The 15087-nt window shown below is 34.9% G+C and overlaps 1 protein-coding gene across 1 annotated transcript in view; it reads left to right on the forward strand.

Annotated features, from left to right (window-relative positions):
- Nucleotides 1-3667: 3667 nt before the first annotated feature.
- Foxp2 (forkhead box P2) overlaps nt 3668-15087 on the forward strand; it is a 437066-nt gene continuing 425646 nt past the window's right edge. Inside the window, exon 1 of the mRNA XM_090333180.1 lies at nt 3668-3784. The gene's annotated coding sequence lies outside the window, so the exon portion shown is untranslated. The remainder of the gene's footprint in view (nt 3785-15087) is intronic.

Genomic DNA, 15087 nt, shown 5'->3' on the forward strand with positions numbered 1-15087 from the left:
TTGTGTTTATCTCTTTGTAACTCATTGATTGTCATTGTCGTCGTCATCATCATCATCATCATCATCACCATCATCATCATCACTGTCATCATATTATATACTACTGGTTTGAATTTAGAACTTCAGTCTTGCCAGGCAGGCACTCTACCACATGAGCTATACCTGAAGCCCTTATTGCTTCAGTTATTTTGTTAAGATAGATTATTGCATTTTTTTTCCTGAATAAACTTGGATCATAGTCCTCCAAATTACACTCCCACAGAACATGGATGACAAGATATATAACTTCGTGTTAAGTATTAGTAGAGATGAGTCTTGTTAATTTGTTTTCTCAGTGTGCATGGAACCTTGATCCAACTGATTTCTCTCTCCCAAATAACTGGGATTAGTTGTAAAACATGGAGCCTGGAACTGTTTACTTTGTTGTTTTTTTCAAAAATATGAAATTATTCAAACTTAAATATTAGATTTATGTCTGTCTTCATAGTTGACATGTGCACATACACATGCAAGTGCCCGTGTGCACAGCCAGACCCACAGTGATTTTAACAGCCTCTCTTGAAAATAAATTCATATCTGACAAGACTACACCTGTATTTTTACTGAGCAGATATGGTAAACTGATAAGTTTTAAATTATCCCTTTAAAGGCTTTATCATCTTTAAAGAAGACTTGCACTAAGTCTGACTTATGTTTGTATCACTGGATATTTTAACTTGTGACTTTGATGACTTTTTGGTATTTATTGTACTAGTATTTCCAGTCCTGTTTGTCTTGAAACCTAACCATGGCAACAATCAGTTTTTATAAGTTAGGAAGGGGTGAGATAAGAAACTATAGATATCTGTTACTTTAATGGCTTTAAATCTCCCCTTGTCATCTATTGCCTTTGCACTATTTGTAGGACTTACTTGGTCCCATTATCTGATGAAGAAAATTATGATATTTGCATTTCAGAATGCACAGTGCATAGGGGTTATGTTGTGATGTATGGATCTGCTGGTTAATACATCACAGAGGGGCAGAATAGCAGGTAAGTGCATCCCAGAGTTGCTTGTAATCTGCAGGGCAATAGAGAGGTGCGAAGTGGGTATGAACATTTGGGAATAGTGTAGGTCACTTTTTCATAGCTGTGACCAAGTTCTTGATCTGAGCTATAGCAGAGCATGTTTATTTGGACTCACAATTTTAGAGGTGCTGAGGTTTGGTTCTGCCATTTTGACATGTGATGTAGCAACAGATCCTGGTAGAACATATGGTAAAGGAGTTGTTTTCTTATTGCACTGGGAATCAAAGAAAATAAAAGGAGCAAGCAACAAAAAGTACAAACAACAAAAGTAATAACAATAAAGAGGGGGGAGGGGAAGGGAGGGAGAGAGGAGAGAGAGAAACTAAGATCCTAATCTTGTCATTAGGACACACTCTAACTTCTTTTCATTAGGCTCTACCACCTGTATGTTCTTCCACCTCCCCATAATACCCACAGGCTGCAAACCAGCCCTTAGCATATTAGCCTTTAGAGGTCACTTAAGTGTCAAATCCTATCAGTAGTTTTTGATAGGAGAAGCAGGAGTGCACATCAAGGGGAGAAGACTAAAGTTTAATCTTGGGAAACTAATGAGAGCCAAACGAGGAGTCTGAAGCCCCTGAAATTGCCACTAGATACAAACGTGAGTCCCAGGGTTGATGAAATAAATCGGAACCACACATAGTATCAACTGATAGTGAGGCACTCCTGTTGTCGAGACAGTTTGCAAGCAAAAGGTCCATCCTAAAATCTAACCTGGAGTTTTCTTCATAAGTATCTCTAATTTTGAGACTTTAAACAACAGAAATGTGCTTTATTTTTACCTATGCCAGGTAAATAATTGCAAGTACTGCTTACATTGGTTCAAACGGAAAGGGTTTATACACAAGGAACGATTCATAAGCCGGAAAGTGGTTTACTCATTTTAGATTTTAGAGTTAGCTTTTCTGGCATAGATACTCGCTGACAACATTTGCTTACTGTTTTCCTTTGTTGTTGTTGTTGTTTGTAAGGAATAATATCCATGTAATGTGTTGAATTTCTGAGCAAAAATGGAGTTTAAAGTGCTATCCTATACATTTTCCCTTGATAATACTATATTTTATTTCTAGTTTTGTTTCCCTTTACATTGTAACTTACTATTTAATAGAACAGAATATGAGTGATTTCAGGAAATGGCACCAGGTATGAATTGAACAAGTTTATCTTCTTTTACTCTGTGTTTTGTTACTGTTGGGGATTGAACTCAGTGCCTCATGCTTGCTAGGCAGCTGCTGTTCCACTTGAGTCTCAGCCCCCAGTCCTTCTTTGATTTAATCTTCAAATAAGGTCTCACATTTTGCCTGAGATTCTCTTACCTAGACCTCCTTTATCTGAGCTGGTTTCATAGATGTGTGACAACACACCTCATCTTTTCCTCAGTCACCATATGAATTCAAGTCAAATTTGACCTTTCTCTTTTACAACTCCTAATCTTTGTCTCCCAAGTAGCTGGGATTAAGAGCAGGATCCACTGGATCCAAGCTTAATTTTTAAAATTAAGGAGATAAAAATAGCCATTATCAGAAATCTACATTTCAAAAACAAATTATATAAAAGACATCTCTTAGCTGGGTGCAGTGGCTCATGCCTGTATTCCTAGCTACTCTGGAGGCTGAGATCTGAGGATCTGGATTCAAAGCCAGCCTGGACTTATTTCCAATTAACCACTAGAAAACCAGAAGTGACACTGTGGCTAAAGGAGTAGGGCAGTAGTCTTGAGTTGAAGAGCTCAATTACATACCCAGGTCCACAGTTCAAGTCCTACAACCAACAAAATAAAACAAAACAAAACAAAAAGACATCTCTTAATTTTATGAATGTTCATGCATATAATTATAAAATTTTGTAAAGAAAAATGGAATTTGATTGTATTTTGAGTCACTGATAAAATTTGTTGAGGAACTAAGATGAAGCAGATTTAGAAAATGCCCACATTATAATTTTCCCAGAGTGTCTTGATTAAACAGCAGCTTCCAAACTTCTACATTTTTAAAATCTTTTAAATAATTACAGATTTATTGTGACCTTACAGACTCTGTTCTACCTTTCCTGGTCTGTCTCTTACTCTTAGAGTTATCTCTTTTTATTATTCCATTAATTTTTTTTACACTTTTTTCCAATCATTCTGTAATTTTTTCACCCCTAAGATGTTAAGATGAATGGATAAAAATATTTAATATTTTATCATCTCTTCCAGTCCGTTCAAACTCACAAGTTTGCAAAAGTATTTTAGAAAAACATTTGAGTAAGCTTTTCTAGTTGTTTGGATTTTGAATATGAATTTTCTTTAGCTATACTGAGATATATGAGAAGGAAGATAGATGGATTTCTTTAAGAGGTACTAAAATAATAATGTTATTTACTAATTTATGTATTGTAATGTTCAAAATGACAATTCCTATATTTGTATTTACCTTAGATTCAATCGAAAATCATAGGGTGTTCTATGTCTCAGCACATTAAGAAAATAGCCCAGAGTTCTAGTCCCGGGACCCACAAAAAAAAAAAAAAAAAGAACAAAAAAGAAAACTAGTTGCATGCATTTCATAATAATTGATTTAAACTATATTTTCCTTCCCTAGACAAATCCATAATAGACATCTATTGATGTTTTGTCCTGACATTCTGAAAGAGGAAGAAAGGAGAGAAAGGATCCTTATCAATATAAGCAAGACTCCTTGGTCCTAGAAGAGAATTAGATCTAATGATCCGAATGTAAGTCATAAACACTCTCTGTCTTGTAACGTTCAGATTTTCTGAGTTGTCATAGAATTTTTTTTTTTTTTTTTTTTTTTTGCGGCTCATGGAGCTTGAACTCGGTTTGGGCACTTGTCTCTGAGCTCTTCAGCTCAAGGCTCCCACCCTATCCTTGAGTCAAGCCCCACTTCCTGTTCTAGAGGCTAATTTGTGATAAGAGTCTCAGGTCCTGGGGGGAGGGAAATGGGGACCAAGACATGTGAAAAGGTATTAATGTATGTGAATTAATGCACCTTTTATCTGGCAAATAGCATGTAACCCTTCTATTAATTACAATAAAAATATATGAAAAAAATTTTTTTTAAAAAGTCTCAGGTCCTTTGGTGCCAAGGCTGGCTTTGAACCTAGATCCTCAGATCTCAGCCTCTTGATTACCTAGGATTATAGGCCTGAGCCACCGACCTGGCTGAAATTTTTGTTATATATTTTGTTTTTATATTTATTTTTAGTTCTATAAATTTTTGTTAAATACTTTTTTTCTCTACAAAATATGTAATTGTTTGGAACTTGGAATTGAGATTAATTGAATGTTACAACTAATCTGGGTGATGTCTTGAACCACAACTCTCAGATTTCAGCCTCCAGAGTAGCTAGAAGGACAGGTTTGAGTTATTGGTTTCTGGCTAAAATTTAATTTTTATTATTATAAAGTGAGATGAGGTTTAGGAGTGTGACCTAGTAGTAGAGTGCTTGTGTGGAATGAATGAAGCCCTGGGTTTGATTCCTTGATACCAAATACACACACACAAAATAAAAAACTGGAAGTGGTGCTATGGCTCATATGGTAGAGTGCTAGCCTTGAGAAAGCCCAAGGACAGTGTCCTGGTCCTAAGGTCATACCCTGGACTGGCAAAAAAAAAAATCAAAAAAAAAAAACAAAACATAAACAAAAAATTTGAGATGAAACTTTATAATGTTCTTCAAATTTGGTGAATAACTAGAGACCTCCTTGTTATTAGCTTGAGGTTGTTGAAGGATTGGAATATATTTCCTTCATGGTAAAATATTGCAGATCTTGTTTTAGCAGTAGAGGAAATGAAGTATAGCTACAATAATGTAACAATCTCAGAACATAATGTTGATGAAAAATCCTAGACACACAAAGGATACTACCTGATTAGTTTTGTGTATAGGCTCAAATTTATACTGTTTTGTTAATAAATATAAAAGTAATTGTAACAAAATTAAGATTTCAGTTAAGCTATAGTTAGGTGGTAAATTGAGTTGAGGGTTTCAGGAGACTCATGCTGAGAATATTCTCTTTGTTCCCCTGAGTGTCGGGGTCCTTCGTCCCCAGTCCCTCTCTACTAGTAGGGGGGATGGGGAAAAACACACCCCAACCAGTCCAAGCCTTGAGAGGAAAGGGCCCACTGTTCTCCCACACTCAGCCTTCTTACCCTGGAGCACGAACAGAGACATCAGGCAGCTTCATCAAGGCAGGAAGATCTCTCTCTTTATTCCCCAAATCCCTCCTCCTAATATTGGGTGCGGGAGCCTATCATTATAAAAGATGGACAGGACAAAGAGGTCCACGTGTTTTATCCCTACTACAAGCCCCAGCAGAAAGTTATTAGACAGGGCATTACTCGGCCCCCAACACCTGAGCAGTTTTTGAATGAAGATACTTGCTTTATAAAAAACCATTAGTCAGAAATGAGATTTTTTTTCACTAAGATAAAATCGTCAATTAAAATTAACATCTTACCAGAAATCCTACCTTACGTAATAATGTAGACAAGAAAACAAGCAGGGTGCTGGGGCTCATGCCTGTAATCATAGCTACACAGGAGACTGAGATCTGAAGATCACAGTTTAAAGCCAGCCACAGCAATGAAGTGCATGAGACTCTTATTTCCAAATTACTACCAGAAAACCTAAAGTGGAGTTGTGGCTCAAAGTAGTAGAAAGCTAGTCTTGAGAAAAAATATCTCAGCAACTTAGTAGAGAGCTAGTCTTGAGAAAAAATAGCTCAGCCACAGTGCCCAGGTTCTGAGGCCAGACAAGTGACTGAGAGAGAGAGAGAAGAAAATTAAAGTCACTCTGAATGGGAAGGATGAAGAAACACTGTTTACATAGAAACTTCCAAAGACACAACAACAACAACAACAACAACAACAACAACAACACAGAACTGAAACAAATACAGAAAATGATTAAATTCTTATAGTCCACTAAATCCTGTGATCAGATATGAATATCTTTGATCATAATTTATTGAAAACTAAATATTTAGTGTGAACTATACATACTGAAGAAAATTCTGTTCATCAGTAGAAGCAGAAGGCAAGATTAGTATCCAAAAATCAGCCATTTTTTTTCAGTACACCAGTAATGAAAACTGAAATTTGAAATTAATAGCACATCATTATTTATAGTGGCATCAAAAATGAATACTCAGTTATCATCCTAACAAAGTATGTATAAGACCAATTCTAGAATTATCAAGAAAACTCTGATCAAAGATATTCTTAATAAGTAGAGAGATATTATGTGCCAATGGGTAGATGGACTCAATAATTTTAAGATGTTCTTCCTAATTTAATTCATGGATTGATTCAACACAATCTTAGTCAAAATCCTGGCCATTTCTTTTGTGAACAGTGACAAACTGATTCTTTAGTTTATATGAAAAGGCAAAAGACCTCAAATATCCAACACAATACTGAAGAAAAATACAGTCAGAGGACTGACATTCCCTAAATTCAAGACTTAATATAAAGCTACAGTAATCAAGATAATGTGGCATTGTTGAAAGAATAGACACATACATCACTGGAACAGAATAGACAGCTCTGAAATAGACTCACACAAGCATAGTCAACTTATCTTTGACAAAAGAGCAAAGGCAATTCAGTGGAGAAAGGGCTGTCCTTTCAACAAATGGAACACTAGCTACAACATGTTTTTCTAAAAAAAAAAAAAGCAGATCCAGGCACAGACTTTTTTTTACCTTTGTCAAAAATGAACTGACAATGGATCATAGAACTAAATGTAAAATTAGAAGAAAAATGTAGAGGAAAATCAAAGTATCTTGGGGTTTGGTGATGGCAGTTTAGACACAACTCCAAAAGTATGATCTATGAAGGAAAAATGACAAATTAAGATCTTATTAACATGTAAAACCTTCATCCCTAAGAATACTACTAGTAAAAGACTAGGGTAGATTACTGACAGAGAGAAAATATTTATGGAACATGTGTCTGATAAAGGATTTGCATTCAAATCATGAAAACTTAAAGTCAATACTCAGAAAATATAACATAATTAAAAGCTGGGAAAGACCTCTAAACATATAAGGATGTTATGCAGGTGTACATAAGCATCTAAAATACTTAATACTGCATGCCTTCAAGAAGGGGTAAATTTAAAAAAAAAGGTTTAACACTGAAGCTATTAGAAAGGCCTAAATCCCTTACCACTGTTCATAATAAGCAATGATAAAAAGGGTAAAGCATTGAAGACTCTTGCTTTTATTGCTGATGAGAATACAGAAAAATACTGTATTTTGGAAGAGACTTAAACAGTTTGTTTAGACACTTGAACATAATTTTACCATTGAATCCAGCAACTGCATTTAGTATACAGACTCAGAGTAGTTAAAAACTGACATGTGAAAGGGTATCAATGTATGGGAATTAATGCACCATCTATCTGGCAAATATCATGTAACCCTTCTATTAATTACAATAAAAAATATGAAAAAGAAAAAAAACTGAAATCTGTCTAAAATTTTACATGAGAATACTTATTGCCCCTATGCCTTTCTACTCTTTTCATTGTGCTAGGGATTGAATCTAGGGCAAAGCACTCATTCTAACACAGAGCCATGTAACCATTCCTATTTATAGTAGGTTTAACCAGACTGATTTTTGTTAAGCAACCTAGATAGCCATCAGTAAGTGAATGGACAGTAAACTGTGATATACTCATATGGTGGGATATTATGCTTTCATAAAAAGAATTATGCCATGGATGTGGGAGGGGAAGGGGGAAGAAACCACCAAATTGCAAATGCACATTTTCAAGTGAAGGAGACAATCAGTGAAGTTTACATAGCCTGTGGTTCCAATTTCGTGATTCGCTGAAAAAGACAAAACTATAGGCAACCAGATGATGGTCAGATTAGTGAATTCAGTGTACATGACCCTATGATTTTAGTATTTGTTAAATCCTATAAAGCATAAAGAAACGAAAATGAATCCCAATGTAACTCTAGGTCTTAATTTAACATAATCTTTTAATATAGGCTATCAAGGATCCAAATGCCCACCATAATAACACTCAGCCTTAGTAAAGCTTCCCAGTCCTTGTAGTAGAGGGAAGAGTGTAGGGGTTGGGATGGGAGGGACATGTATATGAGCCTCACTGTGATTTCTGCTTATTTCCTTGTAAAGCTGAACCTTCTGTGGAAAGGAAAGTATGATCGATTAAAACCAAAATAGTGGGCTGTGCATCTTTTTTTTTTCTCAAAACTTTTTGATATGCCTAGTACAATTCATAGTTAAAAGCAATGAAGACAATCTCAAATATTGTATTTACTAAGATTCTGAGATCAGGTAAGATACTTTCAGATGACTTACAATGCTTGTTCAAAGTTAAAAAAGAATGAATATGTGTGTTTATTTAATTGACTTTTAGTACTTGGGCTTTAATTCAGAACCATGCTAGGCAGATATTCATAACCCTTGGAATGTAGTCCCAGACATTTTTGTTTGGTGTTTTGTTTTGTTTCAATTTGTTCTTGTAGTTTGCCTAATGTGGACTTTCAGAGAGGGATAACCCTATGCCTCTACCAGGGCTGTGATTCCAACTATGTTGTCTACTCCTAGCTTGCTGGTTGAAAAGGAGACTCACTAACTTCTGATAGAGACTCAAAATTACCTGGTTAGGACTAGCCTCCAATTTTAGTTCTCTGAATCTCTAGTTCATGTGTAGTGGTTTCATAAATAACAACCAACACTCTTAGTCTAAAATTTCATTTTAAAATTATTTCTTTGTGTTATCATAAAGCACTGCATTTTATTTTGACAAAATGCTAATATCCATAGAGGAAAATCCCTGTATATATGTCATTTTGGAAACTTAGTTACGTAGAATGAAATTGTGTTTAAGATAAACATTTCCACTTCAAACTTTAAAAATAAGATTTTCTTACAGGAAATATTAAAAATATTCATCCAGTAGTAGTGGATACCAAACTCCTTATTTTCATTGAGTAGAGTTATTCATGATGCTTTTAAAATACATTTAGACAAGGTCTCACTAATATCCCAGGCTGGCCTCAAACTTGAGATCTGGGGTTACAGGCATGCAATAGCACATCTGGCCTTCCTTCCTTACTTATTTTAATTTATTTACTCATCTTTTTTCCTCAGAAAAATTTAATTTTTCATGTGGGGCACAATTTTGCACATTTATGTCAGATATGAAATATTGTAAAATATATGAAAAAAGATACTCAATTCTTTCCTTAATGGAGATACTTTTCTGTTTGTCTTCTTCTTTTGCACCAGTTCTAGGGCTTGAAATCAGGACCTAAAAGCTCTTCCTTTTGCACTCAAGGTTAGCATTCTACCACTTCAGCCATAGCTCCACTTTTGGCTTTTTACTGATTAATTACAGATAAGAATTTCATGGGTTTTCTTGCCAAAGCTGGCTTTGAACAAGGATCTTGTGTAGCTAGGAATACATATATGAGCCACTGGCAGTGGCTATACTTTTAATTTTATTTTTTAAAGTATCAGATAGTATAGTTTTTTTCTCCCTGCCCCCAAATTTCTCTTCTTTTTTTTCCCTCCCTCCAATTCTTTTCTTTTAGTATTTTTATTTCTTACTTTCTTCTCTTTATTCTCAATAGTTGCATTGGGTTAATTTTTCATATTTTTCAAGTTGTGAACATAAACTTATTTAGCTGGATGACATTAAGAGAAACCAGAAATTTATTATTCATAAAAATGAAATATAAAATTCCCCCTTATCTTTGGGCTCTGGATATAGCTAGGCTCAACACAAATGTCGAGGGAGAATGCATCTGTTGCTGTTGCATTTATTTTTTTTGTTTCTCTAAAAACTTGGCATTTGTAAAATATCTATGATTTTGATTTGTCTTGGCCAAAGACCAGATTACCAAGGAATTACATTTTGAACATATTCAACTAAGAATTATCTTCATAGCAACTTTTCCTTTGCCATATTGATTTTTTGGGAATAAAATCAGATTTTGTTTTAAAAAGTAGCTATACTTCTTCCTCCTGCCAGAATGAATTTCTGTGTTAAAGAGGCATAAAGCAATGCTTAGCATCTTCCCCAAACTTATTTTAAGCATGCTGTAGAGGAAAGAGCCCCATGTTTCATCTGACAGACCTTGGTTCAAATGTTTGCTCTGCCACTTGCAATTTATACTGATTATGGGTAAGTTTTGCATGTGGGAAATAAGTGATAATAATTTCTTTAATAGGACTTTGTAAAGGTCAAATGATCAACTTTGAAAAATATTTGACATACGCAGGCATTTACTTAATGCTAAAATTCTTGTTTTCTCTAAGTGTATGTGTATGCCTGTATCTGTGTATGTGCATATACATCAATATGTGTATTTTTGTGTGTTGCAAATATACATGCACAGTATTGTATAATGTTTTATTTTGTTATTTATTGTATATGTACATTTTGAAGCACAGAATCATTCTGGAAATATCCTAATATCAGGAAATACTTGGGATCCTACTTCACATGGAAATTCTTTATTACCTAGTATTGTGTGACTACATTAGATAGATGTTTGTGTTCTTTTACAAATTCACAGAAGGAAGTTGCATGATTCTTTTCCTCAGTGTGTCCTTCAAAGAACTATTGACTATTACCACATGATAAAGTGCCTAATGCTGGGCACTGGTTTCTTGAGAAGATGTAAGGAAATACACATAACAAGATAGATTGCTTGTAAAATGTTTGAAAAGAAAACTGTCAGTTTTGACTTTTGTGAGGTTTGAGTGGAAACTTTCTTTAAAAAAATTCTCATGCTTGTATGATTAAGTTTGTAATGAATCACAAGATCCCAATTGCTTGCAAATTTTTAAGCTTTCACTATAACTATCTGGGGTCTATATAGGACAAAAATTAAAGCAAATGAAATGTAATACTCCCTCTTCCCGTAATAACTACATTATTTCTTTAAGCAAGAATGCTATTTATAGTCTAATAACCTGTGTGTCTTTCCCAACTGTCTTTACTGAGCTCATGTCTTGCTACTGCTGACTACTACTAACTAAATTATGATACTTAAACCTTACTTGTCTGTTCTCAGATAATAAAAGGAGAGTTGGAACAAAGAAATCAGTTTTTAAAATTTAATTTCATTTTCAGGGTGATGTACAGATGGATTACTGTTACATACATAAGGAGTGAATACATTTCTCATCGAACATTGTTCTCCCCTCCCACATTTTCTCCCACTTTCCCTCTTTCCCAGTCCTCCCCCCCCGCCGTTGTAAAGTTCATTTCCAACATACTGTCTTGTGACTATCAGTCTTGAAATCAAATGTTTAAATGCAGAATAAAATACATTTAGCTGCTGCTTACCACAAAAGCTTTAAATTCTATTGGAAAGTCATTATTTGTATTTTTTCTTGTCTTATCAGGATATAAAAATGCATTGGTTGAGACAAACTTCTTATTAATACACATGCATTGTAATGTGCAAATGTATCTGGTCCATCTATTAGTTAACTTCCCTTTGAGGTTATTTCCAATCTACTGATACAGGGTGTTATCTGAGACTAGGGACTGAGCACTCCAGGAATGCCTACCTTTTCTTAGTGGATGCAGTTTTGATCTAAATTTGTGAAGCTGAGGAGTAGTTACAGAGTATGTTGCTCACTGCTGATGAAAGCCAGGGGTAATGACATTAAGGAGAAGTATAAGAGTTTGGGATTATATCTATATCTATATGAAATGTGGTGAGTTTGTTACTGTGTTATGTGAAATCTTCCCAGATTGTGTAATGTAATAATGAAATACTGTTTTTATAGATAGGATATATTTTATGTTTATTCAAAGGCATTAAATATATTGAGAACTAAAGGCTTTATCCAAAATAAACACACACCAGCCATCTCAGATAGCTCAAGATATGAAAAAAGCATATGTTAATCTTCTGATCTCAGCAAATTGGTTGAGAATTATTTTCTCAGAATATAAGTATAAAAATCTCTTCACTCTCCACTTCAAAGTCATTGTTTCTGATCTGTATTCTTTAAAAAATATTCTGAACACAGAGAAATAGTATAGAATGGCTCCACATCTCTAAATTGTCATTATTAAGTAGTTGCATAAAAGGGTTACAATTCCCTAAGCAGGTTATGAGTACAGTGATGCTTAGGAAATGTCTGGATTTTCCCTGTCCTGTCCCTACCCACTAGTTATTTGTTCCCTTCTTATATCATGTATAACATATACAAGGATTATCCATCTAAATTTTTCAGATTAAGTTCATGCTTGTTTTCTTTAGAGCTCACTCTTAGAAGACATATGGTACCACAAATATAGTAAGGGCTTGTCATATTGGTTTGCATTCCTCCTCAAAATTATGTCTTGCCATGAAACAAATCTTTAGTTACATTCTTATACCTTTTAGTTTTTGTGTGATTTAAGATTCTGTATGAATGGCATCATATCACAACTGACTTTCTGAGAAAAAATGTTTTCTTTCAAAATTGTGTTTAAAATATGTGTTCTTCTTGAAGTATCCAGATTCACTTTCTAAGGTTTTGAAGATCATCCTGGTAGTGTCTCATGTGCTATGCATATCTGTATAATGTGGAGTAAGTTTCTTCTTATAGGACAGCTATACCATAGCAATAGTGCCAGGTTACTGTACCCTAGATTGCATATCCATGTTGATCATCATACCCATGTAATCTTCTAAACCAAATGCTGCATCCCCATTTGCCTTCCAACCTCTAGTGTTAGGATGTTTGAGTCACATGTTGTCAATACTCAGCTTGCCTTTTCATCTTTGACACATTGGTGGGAAGTAATTTACTTTTTTTTAACTTAATTATACCATTGGCCTCATATAAGGCCAATTTTAAAATCGATTCTGCAGTAAATAAAAATGTCATTATTTTATGTTTTACTCCTTCAAATAATATTGCAATGAACATATTGCTATATATCTTCTGTGTTCATTGGGAATTTCTCTAAAGTTTCTCTTGTAGTAGAAAGATCAAAGCTTTAAATGATAATGTCTTCCATTTGTATTATTAGTATTATTTTTTGCCAGTGCTGGGGCTTGAACTTGGGGCCTGAAAGCTGTCCTTGGCCTTTCTCAAGGATAGAGCTCTACTACTTGAGCCAGAGCACCATTTCTGGCTTTTCCTATGTATGTGATACCAAGGAATCAGACCCAGGTCTTTGTGCATGTTAGGCAAGCACTCTATCATTAGGCCAAACTCCCGACCCTGAATTATTATTATTTTTTGAGCTTTTATAAGTTGTCATATATAGCATTATGTTTTCTTTAAATCAACCTATTTAATTTGTACATTGCTTCACATATTCATTTTTCTGTTGTTGGCTTGTCTTTATTTGATAGTACTAAATTTGAACTTGGGACTTTATGCTTGCCAGTCAGGTTCTCTATCACTGTGTCAAACACACAGCCCTGTTTCTGGATGGTTACTTTTTGTGTAGGGTCTCCCTTTCCATAGTTGCTATGTTGTCTCCTCTCTCTCTATGTGTGTATCTCTCTCTGTGTTTCTCTGCCTCTGTCTCTGTCTCTGTCTCCCTCTGTCTCTGTCTCTCTCTCCCTTCCTTAATAAGGACATTCAAAATTTATTTTTGGCAATTTTTCAAGTAATGATATATAATTAGCTATAACCAATTTTCTGTGCAAAATAGATCTCCCCCCTTTCTCTCCCCCCCATACTGAATCCAGCCTAGCTCATGTGGCAATTGCTGCTCTACTATTTAACCCATATACCCAGTACTCCTCCCACACTCCTTCTCTTCCCCCTTCCCCCTCCTTCCCCCACCCTTCCTCTTCCCCTCTCCCTCCCTACTTCCTCCCTCCCTCCCTTCCTTCCTCCCTCCCTCCCTCCCTCCCTTCCTTCCTTCCTTCCATCCTTCCTCCCTTCCTTCCTCCCTTCCTTCCCTCTAAGGATTGTCCCTGTGATTTTTTTTCTCAAGGATGGCATTCTATCACTTGGAGCTACAGCTCTACTTCTGGCTTTTGCTGGTTAATTGGAGATAAGACCTTCACAGATTATCCTGCCCAGGCTGGCCTCCAGATCTCAGCCTCCAGATTGGCTAGTATTATAGACCCATGTCACTGACATCTGACTTGAAGTGCTTTTTTATTTCTTTATTTTTTGCAGCTTTTAAAAATACTATCTTTAAGTAGCTGTTAAATGTATTAGTTACCGCATATGTTTTGATCTTGATTTTTCATCAGAGTGACATTGCTTACCAAGATAATTTAGACAATTTACATAATTAGATTAATTAATTTAAAAACTCTTACATTCTTAGTGAGGATTTGATTCTAAGCAGTTTAGTGCAGTGAACCAAAAGCTGATGTAGTTGCTCCTATTGAGTTTTCTGAAAGTAGCAGGATCTTTTGTATTCTCAGTAGATAACACCAAGATGTTTATTGTTAGTGTTGTAGAATAACCAAAGGAAGACCTTGAATATGGGTTCATGAATTTAACACTGTTGGTGAAATGGGTTAGCATTTTTCTGAGAAAGAAACTTAATTAGTTACAATTTTAAAATAATTCCCATTTTTCCTCATTGCCATTTTCCCTCAGATTCTTAATTAGTCTTGACTTAGGCAACCTCTTCTGTGTTTGTTCAGAGGAGTAATACATAATGTTATGAGAGTATCTTTTGGTCCTTTGCTCACCCTCCTTTTCATTATGTATATCCATACAATCTTATATGCACAAACAAATGCATTGGCTATTAACAAACTACAGTCAAATTTTGACTCTAAATGAATGCAGATATGATTATTTTTCAGAGTAAAATTGTATAAGTAGATTTTTTTTACTAAGCATTTCATTAACACTACCTTTTTTTCCAAATGTCTTATACTTAGCTTATTATTAGAAGATAGTTTTGGTTTCTGTGTTCATTTTAAAGACATTTCTATGGCATGTCTATCTATCATTATTTTTCTTACAGTTTAAGCATCTTGCGATTAAGCTACACAGTTGTTATTATTTTGCTTCTGGTTCTTTGCATTTAAGTCTGGGAATTGA

The sequence above is a fragment of the Megascapheus bottae genome, chromosome 5 (assembly GCF_031878675.1).
Source record: "Megascapheus bottae isolate mThoBot1 chromosome 5, mThoBot2.hap1, whole genome shotgun sequence".
NCBI classification, from domain to species: domain Eukaryota; kingdom Metazoa; phylum Chordata; class Mammalia; order Rodentia; family Geomyidae; genus Megascapheus; species Megascapheus bottae.